At 41.6% G+C, this 13,170-nt stretch overlaps 1 protein-coding gene across 1 annotated transcript in view; it reads right to left on the bottom strand.

Annotated features, from left to right (window-relative positions):
* LOC117350729 (titin-like) overlaps nt 1–6,722 on the bottom strand; it is a 59,634-nt gene extending 52,912 nt beyond the window's left edge. The window contains exons 1-2 of the mRNA XM_033925261.1: nt 6,647–6,722; nt 6,441–6,466 (exon numbers count right to left, since the gene is read on the bottom strand). The gene's annotated coding sequence lies outside the window, so the exon portion shown is untranslated. The remainder of the gene's footprint in view (nt 1–6,440; nt 6,467–6,646) is intronic.
* Between the last annotated feature and the right edge of the window lie 6,448 nt (nt 6,723–13,170).

Below are 13,170 nucleotides of genomic sequence, written 5' to 3'. Positions count from 1 at the left end.
CTGTCAAAAGCCTCCTGTGTGTATTCTCTGATAATTTTTTGAAGTTCAGGCGTAGGATCACTGAATAATTCAAGATAATCAGTGGTGATCATGAGCTGCCGAAGCATTTCTTCCTCATAATCTATTTTATTCATGATCACCACTGCCCCCCTTTGTTGGCTTGCCGAATTATGATCTGTTGATCAGTTTTTAAACCCTGGAGAGCATGATATTCATCCTTGGTAATGTTACTTGCTCATCTGGTATCAAAAGAAATATTCCCAATGTCTTTTAATACCAAACTCTTAAAAATTTGGAGAGGAGCTCCCATTGGGACAGGGGGGCTCCACTTGGGTTTAATTCGTAACATGGGCCTCTCTGTAGTGGACTCCACAGTCTTACCATCTCCATAAAATTATCTTAAATGCAATGATCTGAAAAATCTTTCAATGTCAATTCTAGTTTGGAGACAGGACGTGCTTCTTGAAGGTACAGACAATAACCCTTTCTGTAGAACCTCCTGTTCTGTTCCGGTGAGATCCCGATCAGAAAGATTAATCACTATCATCTGGGAACGTGTGGCAGGTCATTCTTGATCCACTGGTTTTCTCCTCCTGCCTCTTCCCCTTCTATTTTTTCTCTGGGTGGTGACCCCTAAAAACGGTCCCTGTTAATTATGAAACTTTACTTTAAAAATAGGTTGACAAAATTTTGTGGAGATTTAGTCAGAATTTTTCCTGATGTCTCAAGAGCTACGCAATTAAGAAGGAAAGAATTTTTGAAATTAAGAACAAGAGTCTTAGCTCTTGAGGCATCTTTTTATTTAAAATTTCCATGCAAATGACTTGTTAAATTACAAGACATTGAATATGTATTTTGGGATCCAATTCAGTTGCAACAATTCTTAATAACTCGAGAACAGAAATGATTTTCTTCCTTAATGTTTTTCAATGACTCATTACTGAGAATATAGGTGGATGTAAGATTTCCAAATAGTATGGAATGGTCAAGATTCTTAAGGAATCAAAACCAATTCTTAGTTTTCTTTATTTTTGTTAGTTGGATTGTTGTATGCCTCTCCATTTATTGTGGGCTTGAAAAGGAATGTTTGTGTTGTATATGATTGTTTAAAATTTGGTGTAAGTAACCTTTATCCTTGGTATCTTTTGATATTGTAAACTTTTAAATTTATAAATTTAAAAAAAAAATGATCCCCTGACCCTGAAGTTTCCGTGCTTTCTGAAGTATTATCAAAATCCACTGTTCTGACTCTCCTCTGTTTGCCTCTCACTGGTTGTTAATCTGGATTTAACCAAGGGTACACGCTCTTCTTTTTGTAATCCTCCTCGTCTCCATGGAACTTCTTAAGTTTTTGTTGCTGGAGTTCAGTCTTGAATTGTTCTACTTTAACTTGTAAATCTACAAATTGTTTGTCAAAATCAGTTGCTACGGAAGAGGTCTTAAATTCAGTGAGCTTGGTTTCAAGTTCTGTTTTAATGGTTTCTGTTGCTGCCCGGGTCTGTTCAATAATTAAAACCATTAAATCCAACGAGCATTTGTGTAATATGGCTGCCCACTTGTTCAAAAATTCTTTATTGTCTAGAAATAGTCTTGGATCTTTTATAATTCGTAAAACTCTGGGAATGTACTCACGTTTACAGTATTTTAAGAGGGTTCCTCCATGTAGCTCAGCTCGTTTTAACATCTCTAAACATTTAAAACGAATTGAGCTACACACAGTCACCAGCGCAATTTGAAGGAGATTTTATGCCCCTCTGATTCTACCAGGAGGACCACAGCAGTCAGGGCTGAAGGGAGCCATGTGAAGTGTGGGAGATGTAAAACTTGCGAGACAACCCTTGAGCTGCATCAACAAGGGACCAAGAGAAAAAAGAACAAGGAACTGGTGAGGCTCACTGTAGCAGTGAAGGAAGCATTCAGAGACAAGAAGACTTTGTTTAAGAAATGGAAAAGGTAAAAAAATGGACGAAAACTGGAAAAAGCACAAACAACATTAAAGCAGGTGCCATAAGACGGTAAGAGGAGTTAAAAGAGACTACAGGGAAAAAATAGCCAAGGAGGCAAAAAACTTCAAGCAGTTTTTTTGAGGGGAAACGACCCACGAAGGAAGCAGTGGGGCTGTTAGATGACCATGGAATAAAGGGAGTACTAAAGGAGGACAAAGCCATCGACAAACTGAACACATTTTTTGCGTCTGTATTTACCGAATAGGATATATCCAATATACCTGAAGTCAACAGGCTATACACAGGAAATGAAGACGGGAAACTGACAGGGTCGACGGTCAGTGTAGAAGAGGTATGCAGACAGATTGATAGGCTTAAAAATTATAAATCCCCGGGACTGGACAGCTTCCAACCGAGGGTAATCAAGGAACTGAAAGGGGTTATAGCTGAACTGCTTCAACTAATAGCCAATCTGTTGATCAAATCAGGAAGGATTCCGGAAGACTGGAGACGCTGATAAAGGACCGCATCATTGATCACCTTGACGGACACAATCTGATGAGGACCAGCCAGCACAGCTTCAGCAAAGAAAGATTTTGCTTGACAAACTTACTGCACTTCTTCGAGGGAGTAAACAGGCAGATAGACAAGGGTGACCCAGTCGATGTTGTATATCTGAATTTTCAGGAGTTTGACAAGGTCCCGCATGAACGACTACTTCGACAAATTGCGAGCCATGGAATCGAGGGTGATATACTCATGTGGATTCAAAACTGGTTGGCGGATAGGAAACAGAAAGTGGGGGTAAATGGACAATACTCGGACTAGAAAAGTGTCACGAGTGGAGTGCCGCAGGGTTCGGTGCTTGGGCCCGTGCTCTTCAACATATTTATAAATGACCTGGAAATTGGTACAATGAGCGAGGTGATTAAATTTGCAGACGATACAAAGTTATTCAGAGTAGTGAAGACACAGAAGGATTGCGGAGACCTGTAAGTGACATAAACATGCTCGGGGAATGGGCCGCGACATGGCAAATGAGGTTTCACGTGGATAAGTGTAAGGTGATGCATGTTGGCAACAAAAATCTTATACACGAATACAGGATGTCTGGTGCAGTACTCGGAGACACCCCCCAGGAAAGAGACTTGTGAGTACTGGTAGACAAGTCAATGAAGCCTTCCGTGCAATGCGCAGATGCAGCAAAAAGGGTGAGTAGAATGCTAGGCATGATTAAGAAGGGGATCAAAAACAGATCGGAGAAGGTTATCATGCCGCTGTACCGGGCCATGGTACGCCCCCACCTGGAATACTGCATCCAGCACTGGTCGCCGTACATGAAGAAGGACAATGTACTACTCGAAAGGGATTCAAGACAAAGACAAGTTCCTTCTGAACCAGAACGTACGCAAGTAAGGCTAGTCTCAGTTAGGGCACTGGTCTTTGACCTAAGGGCCACCGCATGAGCGGACTGCTGGGAACGATGGACCACTGGTCTGACCCAGCAGCAATAATTCTTATGTTCTTACGCTCCCATTCCAGTGAAGAAGCAGAATGCATCTAAGCACCCAGAACCAGTGCACGAAAAGCCAAAAGAACCAGTGAAGGAACAAGAACATCCTAAATCACGACAGCGAAACTGCTCCTGTTCCAGTGAAGCACCAGGAGGAATCTATGGACCCAAAACCAATGCATGACATATAACCAATGCACAAAAAGCCCAAAGAAACAGTGAAGGAACCAAATATCCCAAATTACACGACAGCAAAACTGCTCCCGTTCCAGTGAAGCACCAGGAGGCATCTAAGGATCCAAAACCAGTGCATGACCCAACACCAGTGCACAAAAACCCAAAGAACTAGTAAAGGAACCAGAACAGCCCAAATCACCCAGCAGCAAATCTGCTCCCATTCTAGTGAAGCATCAGGAGGCATCTAAGGACTCAAAACCAGTGCACGAAAAGCCCAAAGAACCAGTAAAGGAGCCAATGTCAGTGAAGCCGAAACGTTCATGTGGGTGCTCAGCTTCTTCTACTCCAGTGCAGCCACAAGAGCCATCCAAGGAACCAAAATCAGGACAAGAAAAAACAAAGGAGCCTTCAAAGTGATGAGCTCTTGCAAAGCCCAGGAAGCCTCAGCCATGTGCTCCACTAGTCATTAAATCTTTCCACCATGTGGCATTGCTTTATCTTCTTACCAGTGTCTGTGAAGCTTTTGTACATTACATCTACTGTCGTTCCATGTTGCTTCCCAGACCCCTCACCAGCCTGCCCCTCCATCTTGCAGCACCTACCCTATCGACACCATCACTTGCTCACTTCAATCCAAGCCTGAGGCAGTAATGTCATCTTGAGATCAGTCAATCCACAACACTCTGAGCTGTGACATCATACATATGAGGAATATCTTGAGCCTACTGAGAAATCTGAGGGTAGAATGGGGAGAAGGATGGGTGGAGTTGATGGTAGATTGGGGAGAAGAGGAGAAACCCAAGCACCATTCTCTTCTCTGAATCCAGGCTTCTTCCCAAGTTGTTTTGTGCGATTAATCACCACAGCCAGAGAACACATCAGCGCTTTGGCATCAAAATGTAGCCAGAGCTTTTCCTGCACCTTTAATGGACACTTTATCACTTTGCTCACCGAGGCCTCTGGGTGAGCAACAGAAAATGCTTAAGCAACAGAAAATGCTTAAGCAACAGAAAATGATGTATACTGAATGAACTGTGATGCTCCTTCCTTGGCTTATGAGAGAAAAGCTGCAACTGTAAACCATTACTCAATAAAATGTAAAAAAAAAAAACACCCAAAATATCTTTGCACTTGTGTCCTGCTATTTCTCTCTCTGCCTTGCTATTCATATGGCTTACTCTCTTCCCCACACTCCTGCATTTCAGCTGCTTTTATATTGCCCTTTACATAGAGAGCTGCTTCTCTTCCTTTTTGTAACAGAACAGAGGAAGAAGGGGGCTAGCCTCGATAGTGGAACAAGAACAAAAAAAGAGGCAAGAGAAATGTCTAAACTAGTGTCCCGCAAACTTTTCCGGCCAGCGGCACGCTAAATGCAGTACCCTGGCCGGAAGTCACCCAGAAGTCGGTGCGATGATGTCATGCACATGCGTGACATCATCACGTCAATGGCTGCGTATGGTATGCGCGGAGGCCCGTCTTACCACAACCCACCGTTACAGGGATCCAGGAGGCGCAGGGAGAAGAGAAGAGACGCCGGCCAGGAGGAGAGTCGTCTACATCGGCTGACTTCCTACAGGATGTGCCTCTTGCCGAGAGGCACACAGTTTGCGACACACTGGTCTAAACCAACCACCAGTTACATTTATTCAAGGCTACATAAATTAAAATATAGGCCTAGGCCTTTATAAAGACCATTTGAAGTCCCAAAGAGTGGAGTCCTAGGAAAGTCCCGACTAGGATCCAGGTTTCGGCAACCAAAATTGCCTTCCTTAGAGGACAACTGTTGTTGAATAAAACATAACAAAATAAATGGACAATCATATACATTATAATATACAATGATAATAAAATGGCATAAGTAAAACATATAGAAAAAAAATATAATGATATATATAAAAGAGGTTGTTACCATCCGCAGAAATAATAAGATGAAACATATGCATTGAGCTAGTGATTAGAAATGCATAGATAATGAATGGTAAAAAATATATAGAAAAGCATCCACAAAGGAACATATATACACACATTTAAAACATATGAGGGGAGACATATGAACAAAAGTTATATCTGTAACAGGAAGGTAACCTCCGTTGAAACATTTTTTCATAATACTGAACAATATATTAAAGCAACACACCACCAATGAACTTTTATAGACAACAAATAGAAAAGATAAGAAGAAATGCATTTAGAAAATGTTATCAAGACATGGCTATTTCTGGTGGAAAAGTATACAACATCTAAATCAAAATTATGTGAAAGACCATCTGTCACAGAAAATGCATCTAAAATGCCAGACATCAAGAGTGACCAACATTGAGCAATTTTAGTCTGAAGTTAAATAACGTGAAATCCACGTTAAAGGGCTGCTAAAAAAAAGGACAGAAAAATCTAAAAGAAAAAAATGACTGAAACTCAATAATCGAGCATATGAAAAGGCACATTGCAGAGATTAAACCAAAAATAATAAATAATCAGATCCCAAAGTGGACAAGAAAATTTCCCGCAAAACATAAAAACTAGAATCTGAAATGACATAATAAAAGAAGCAAAACTGCTAAAAAAAACTGACAGAAAAAAATGGCTAGAACTTGTGCATATAAAATGCTGCTTTACAAAAACTAAGACAAAACAAATAAAAAAATAAAACCCAAAATGGACAAAGATTGAAAAACTAAAGTTTAAAAAAACAAAACTTAAAAGTTATAAAAACGATAGTAACAATATGAAGTATGTTCTTCAATCTTGGCGTGTAAGCCTAAGGACTATACTGCAGGTACGTAAGCATAAAACAGAGTTCTTACCATATTGAGAATTTCTCCTTTCTCGACTGTGAAAAAACAAATAAGATTGTGAGGAAACATAAAAAACATAGATAAACTGCGAATGAAAATGAAAAACAAGAAACTTTAATATGTAGCCTGCCGTGTAGGCGTCTCGAATCTAAAAGTGCTAAGAGGCTGTACATGTGCAAATAGAGCTGATTAAAAATTTGAAGACTAGTATTTACCTCTTTCTCAGTGAGTGGGAGTGGCCTGGATGAAGGGAAACTTGGGGTGAATGGGAAGATCCGATAATGAGAAAAAAGATTACTGAGGAAAAAAGATAAAAATAAACAAAGTGAAAAAATATAAATATAAAAGTAAATATTGATAATTATATATTTTATAGATGAATGAAAAATGCTGCTCAGAGAAAAGTTATAGATAAAAAATCAAATACAGGTTCTGAAAAAGACAGAGTAGACAACATTGTATTGCCAACAAGGTGGCAGTGAAAGAAGGTGATGGAACCAAAAATCAGGTGATATGAACATAAAAATTGCTGTAGTGGTCACTGAAAGATGTTGACAACACAATGGTATCAATATATAGTGTGAAATGATATATATAGTAGTGTGGGACCTGCACACATTAACCTTCACAAATTGAAGTTGAGATGAAGACTATTTAAGTGAAGGCCTCTATACATAACATAGTTGATCCAAATGGAGCATAATAGCAAAATCTATTAAAGGCAAGATATTAATAAACTGTAATGGTATCATAAAAACACACTGTAATCGACCTCGGTATTGAGCCCATGAGGATGAATGGTATTTAGATCATGTATTATTTGTTGTTCAGTTCTGAGAAGAAGTGTATCAATATCTCCACCTCATGGTTTCCTTGAATACCAGAAATTTCAGGTCTCGCATCTCGGGTCTGAATTCCTCCCAAATGGCAACCAAAGCGGCTGACTCAATCTGTCATCTGAAGTTACTCCGGTGTTCGATGATTCCTATTTTAACCATTCTTTATATCTTGCCGACGTAGATCAAGTTACAGGGACAAAGTATGATGTAGATTACTTTATATGTGTTGCAGTTTGAGGAATGATTCAGTTGGTATCTTTTATTGGTCTGAGGATGGGTGAATACCGTTGTTTCCATTCACTCTTAATACAGTAACACCCCTCGGACTAAACCAGGAAATAGAATGGATGACATTGATTTGATTTCCCTGGTTTTGCTGATGTAATCGGTGATCTATGCAGTGAGTAGGGGATTTAAAACCCTGAAAAAACACCGCAGCCATCTTTTTTGACCAAAGCAAATGAGTCGGGATGCTGATGAATAAGACTGAAGGGGTAATTTTTTACTACAATGAAAATAGATATATCTCATACGAGACAAAAGTTTTCATTTACTTGTTTTTTATTACAGAGGACTCTTTCTTGAGAAAGTCGTAGGGCGAAACATGTCGAACTGAAATGTCCTCACCTGACATTCATTGAGAACTAATATAATGTTTATGCAGAATCGCAGCATTACTAAAGCTAAGTAACAAAACTTTTTTGAGTTATATTTTTTTGAGTTAATTAAGTTGATATTTAATTTGAAGTGAAATTCACCCAAAAAGAGCACAAAGCAGGTCTGATGAAGATGAACATGCCGATCGAGTGATTCAGTCATAAAAAAAACCCAATTGGCTTGTGGGAGGCACATTCTGAAGACATGGAGGGGCATAATTGAAAGGAACGTCTAAGTCCATTTTTGTCTAAGTCGCAAGTCATCCAAAGTAAAAAAACAGCTTAGGACACATTTTTGAAAAATACGTCCAATTTTTTTTCGTTTCGAAAATCATACATCCTGCCGATCTGATCATCCAAGTCGCTAAATCATCCATCTTTATACCAAATTTTCATCCAAGTCAAAAACGCCTAGAACAAGCCCTGTTGGACGTGGGAGGGGTCTGCAAAGTGATGGACTGAACACCCAGACATGGCACCTAAATAGTAGGGTACCTTACAGGGCACTGCTGTGAACTTCACAAAAAGGGGCCCTGTCTTCATCTCACTACAGCTCACTTATAGGTCATGGTGAGCCCCCCAAACCACCTCCAGAATCCCCTAGATCCACTTATCTACCACCGCAATAGCCTTTATGGCTGCAGGAGCCACTTATATGCCAGTACAAAAGGGTTTGGGGGGTGTATAGGGGAGTGCACATGTTTAAGTATCAATGCAATGATTACAGGGGCTTATGGGCATGGGTCCACCTCTCTATAGGTCCCTAACCCACCCCCAAGACGGCTTAAGACGTGCAGCACAACTAGGCTTTCCTATGCCAGGCTGGAGGCACAATTTTCAAGTTGTGATTAATATTTTTAGGGGGGTCAGTGATCACTGGGGTAGTGTGTGGGGGTCTGTAGTTTGTGTCTGCAGTGCTTATCTGGTGACTTTAGGTGGGTTTTTGTGACTTAGACCATGTTTTAAATAGTCTAAGTCAGTGTTCTTCAACCACCGGTCCATGGACCATGCCGGTCCACAGAAATTTCCTGCCGGTCCACAGGGCCAGCACTTGCATCAGACCCAAAACAGTGTTCTTCAACCGCCGGTCCAAGGTGCGATCGATGCGGCATTATCTTCGAGCCAGCTCCTCTTCCTAACTGATTCAGTGCACAAAGCCACGCACAGTTGCTCCTACGGGCATCCTGCGTCTGAACCGGAAGCCTTCTCTCTGATGTTGCAACGTCAGAGGGAAGGCTTCCAGATGAGGCACGGAACGTGCAAGGTGCAATTAGTACTATTATGGGGCGGGGTCTAGGGTGGAGATTGGGTAGAGATGGGCAGGGTCTGGGCAGAGCAGTGTTCTTCACCGATGCCGGTCCACAGAATAATTCTTTTATTTCTGCCGGTCCATAGGTGTAAAAAGGTTGAAAAACACTGGTCTAAGTCACAACTTCCAAGTTCCATCTATGCTGTGCTGTATAACTTTCGGTTATATATGAAGTACGACTAAGTCTAAGGCTGCCCACGTCCCGCCCAAATCCCGCCCTAGATATTCCTCCTGAAACGCCCCATTTAGCTATGGTCATTCAGTGGCACTGTGAAGACCTAGGTTGTTTTTAAATACGTTCAAAACCCGGTTTTATTATCGGCACTTGGACGTTTTCGACTGATGATCGTCCAAGTGCCGACTTAGGCCGGTTTTTGGATGTTTTCCTCTTTCGATTATGAGCCCCCTTGCTAAGACACACATTTAAGTTTTTGTATAATCTATGCAAATTTACAATAGATGCTGTTTTTATATTTGTGGATAATCACAGACTAGGGACTCCTTTTACGAAGGTGCAATAGGGCCCTAACGCACGGAATAGTGCACGCTAAATTGCTGCTCGCGCTATAGCCACTACCGCCTCCTTTTGAGCAGGCGGTAGATTTTCAGCTAGCGCCTGCTAATCCGGTGCGTGCGCTAAAAACACTAGCGCACCGAACCCTAAGCATTTACCATATTTTTTATGTCCTGTATTAATTTTTGTCAGAGACAGATTTGTATCAGGCAATCATGAGGGCACTAGATGCTGCTTTAAATTTCTGTCTCTGGAATATGCGATCACTAAGTTTTTCTCTGACAGCGCTGGAAGAGTGGGCCAAAAAGTGGCAAATGAGCTTCAACATAGGGAAATGCAAGGTCATGCATGTAGGGAAAAAGAACCCGATGTTCACTTACAAAATGGGGGGATCACCGCTAGGGGTGAGTAACCTTGAAAGAGACCTGGGAGTGATGGTAGACACATCATTGAAGGCGTCGGCGCAGTGCGCCGCGGCCTCAAGGAAGGCAAATAAAATGTTGGGCATCATTAAGAAGGGTATCACGACCAGGACGAAGGAATTCATCCTGCCACTGTATCGTGCAATGGTGCACCCGCACCTGGAGTACTGTGTCCAGTACTGGTCGCCGTACCTCAAGAAGGACATGCCGGTACTTGAGAGAGTCCAGAGAAGAGCAACTAAGCTAATAAAGGGTATGGAAGACCTCTCATATAGTGACAGACTGAAGAAGCTGGGGCTTTTCTCCCTGGAAAAGCGGAGACTTAGAGGAGACATGATAGAAACCTTCAAGATCATGAAGGGCATAGAAAGAGTAGACAGGGACAGATTTTTCAAATTACGGGGAACCACAAGTACAAGGGGGCACTCAGAGAAATTGAAAGGGGAAAGGTTTAGAACAAACGCCAGGAAGTTCTTCTTCACTCAGAGGGTGGTAGATACATGGAACGTGCTACTGGAGGATGTGATAAGCAGGAGCACGCTACAGGGCTTCAAAGAGGGTCTGGACAGGTACCTGGAGGACAAAGGGATTGAGGGGTACAGATAGAAGTAGAGGTAGGTATTAGGGATAGGATTAGAGGCAGTTACAAAATTAGTCAGGGGCACTGTTCAGGCAATTAGGCCTGATGGGCCACCGCGAGAGCGGACCACTGGGCAGGATGGACCTCTGGTCTGCCCCAGCGGAGGCAACTTCTTATGTTCTTAAGCATGCATGACCATCTCGATTCTTGCCGAGTAGATTATAGCCAGGTATTGTGACATCCCATTCATGAGACTCTTTGGATCATGTCTCCAAAGTGGCCACACCGTCCAAGTCCATGTCCACCATTAGGGCTTTCAGATCACAAATTTTATTGGCCGAACTATGAGCATTTGTGCTTATTGCCTTCCATCAATATTTAGATGGTTTAGTAGTACAGTAGTTTGTAATGTATTGTTTTGGTTGCTTTCTTCCCTTGCATAACTGTTCTCACATGTAACAGACATTTTCCACACCTAGGCTGCATCTTCAGACCAGTGGATGGTTTTGAAAATTAGTCTCTGCATTGAAAAACCATATCTCCCATCCTTCCCTCAATCCTGTGAACTCTGAAGCTCCTCAATAAAATTAAATGGCAATCCACACCTCTTTTAGGGTGAATGTATTCTAATACCACCATCTGGTGGCATAATAAAGGAATGGATCAACGGAACTATTTCTACTTTAGCAATTTATAGCAGGGAGAATTTTTCTAACAAATGTATATTGCCTTATTTGGCAGACTGACACCGTGCAATGCATCCGACGATACTCCACTCCAAAATGGTGGTACAGAGGCAGAATTGAGTGGGCAGATAGTGGGGTATCCACTTAGGTTATATTTGTGGGACAGAGAGGGGAATAGAGGGACATTGATGCCTTTTGTTATGCCCCCGGCAGCAATACCCTGGTTGTGACAGGTCCCTAAGATAGGCTGTATGCTATTTAGTGACTTCATATAACTTGATTGTTATAGTCTCTTCCTATGAGGACATGTGAACTAGGCATTGTGGACAATGTAGTCTCACACATGCTGCAGTTGCTCTTGCTCACCTGTACAAGCTGTGTTTCTAGTGGTCATTCTCCTGCAAGACCTCCCCTTTCCTGTCAATTAAGCTTGTACTCCTTTGTCTCACTTCTCACTTTCTGGTCATTTCTATACCTTTACCCTGACAAGGTCAGCAAGGTGTGACTTTTCTTCTGCTACCTAGTGCTAAGCTCTGTTCCTATTGGTCTCTCTCTTGCAACCCCTTCCCTTACCTTGGGTGCTCCTCTCTGTCCCTTTGTTCAGGCTCCTGCCTGCATCAGCTACACATGGCTGACACCCCCCCCCCCCCCCCTTTTTTTGATTAGAGGACCATCTATTCAGCATAAGCATCTGCCCTCATGCAAGAATAATTCTGCATTTTTTCCTGGTATCTGGAATACTTAATTGTTCTGCCCTTTACTCATTCCTTAACCCATTACATTCATGCCCATTACTTCAAACCTTAACCTATTTCTAGATCAGATTGAAACCAAGAAGCTTGTGCCCAGAGGTTGCCAACCTCTGAGAAACCTGTTAATTGTGAGTACTTCTACTATATTTACTCAGTAAAACATAATTCTGAAAATTATATGGACTTTATGCATGGAGTATGCTGGAGGTTTAGCTTTCTGATAAGTATATCCTTACATCTGGGACATGGCTTTATGAGATCAGAAAAATCTCCTTTTTCCTACTGGCCATTCCTCTTCCAATGCACTCAACCATCCTTCTAGCTTTTGCCATTGTCTTTTCAACATGTTTGGCCACCTTAAGATCATCACATACTATCACACCCAAATCCTGCTCCTCTTTCATGCACAAAAGTTCTTCATCCCCTAATCTGTACTGTTCCCTTGGGTTTTTGCAGCCCAAATGCATGACCTTGCATTTCTTAGCATTAAATCTTAGCTGCCTAATTTCAGACCATTCCTCAATCTTCACTAGGTTCTTCCTCATGTTATCCACATCATCATGGGCATCTACTCAATTGCAGATTTTGGTATCATCCGCAAAGAGGCAAATCTTACAAATCTTTCAACATTATTGCTTATAAAAATGTTATAAAGAACAGGCCCAAGAAGGTGCCTAACTCAATCCACACTCAAACTCTGCCTGAATCCACTCCTAATCACACCTACTTGCCATGTAGGCACCGGTAGGTACCTCGGTATATAAGGCCAACCTCGAAGTGGTAAGCACATACCGGCAAATTAATTTTTAAAAACTGGTTTTCAATGGCACTTTCAATCTAGGCACCTAACTGTAGGCGTGTTTTATAGAATTGGGCCACAGTGCTTATACTGCATTTATAAAATAGGTGCTTTTTAAACTTCTCACCCAATGTGTCTGCATCATATATGATGTGTTTCACTCTACATGTCTCTATTGTGAT

The sequence above is a fragment of the Geotrypetes seraphini genome, chromosome 16, assembly GCF_902459505.1.
Source record: "Geotrypetes seraphini chromosome 16, aGeoSer1.1, whole genome shotgun sequence".
In the NCBI taxonomy this organism is placed as follows: domain Eukaryota; kingdom Metazoa; phylum Chordata; class Amphibia; order Gymnophiona; family Dermophiidae; genus Geotrypetes; species Geotrypetes seraphini.
This window is presented reverse-complemented; position numbering and strand designations above follow the sequence as displayed.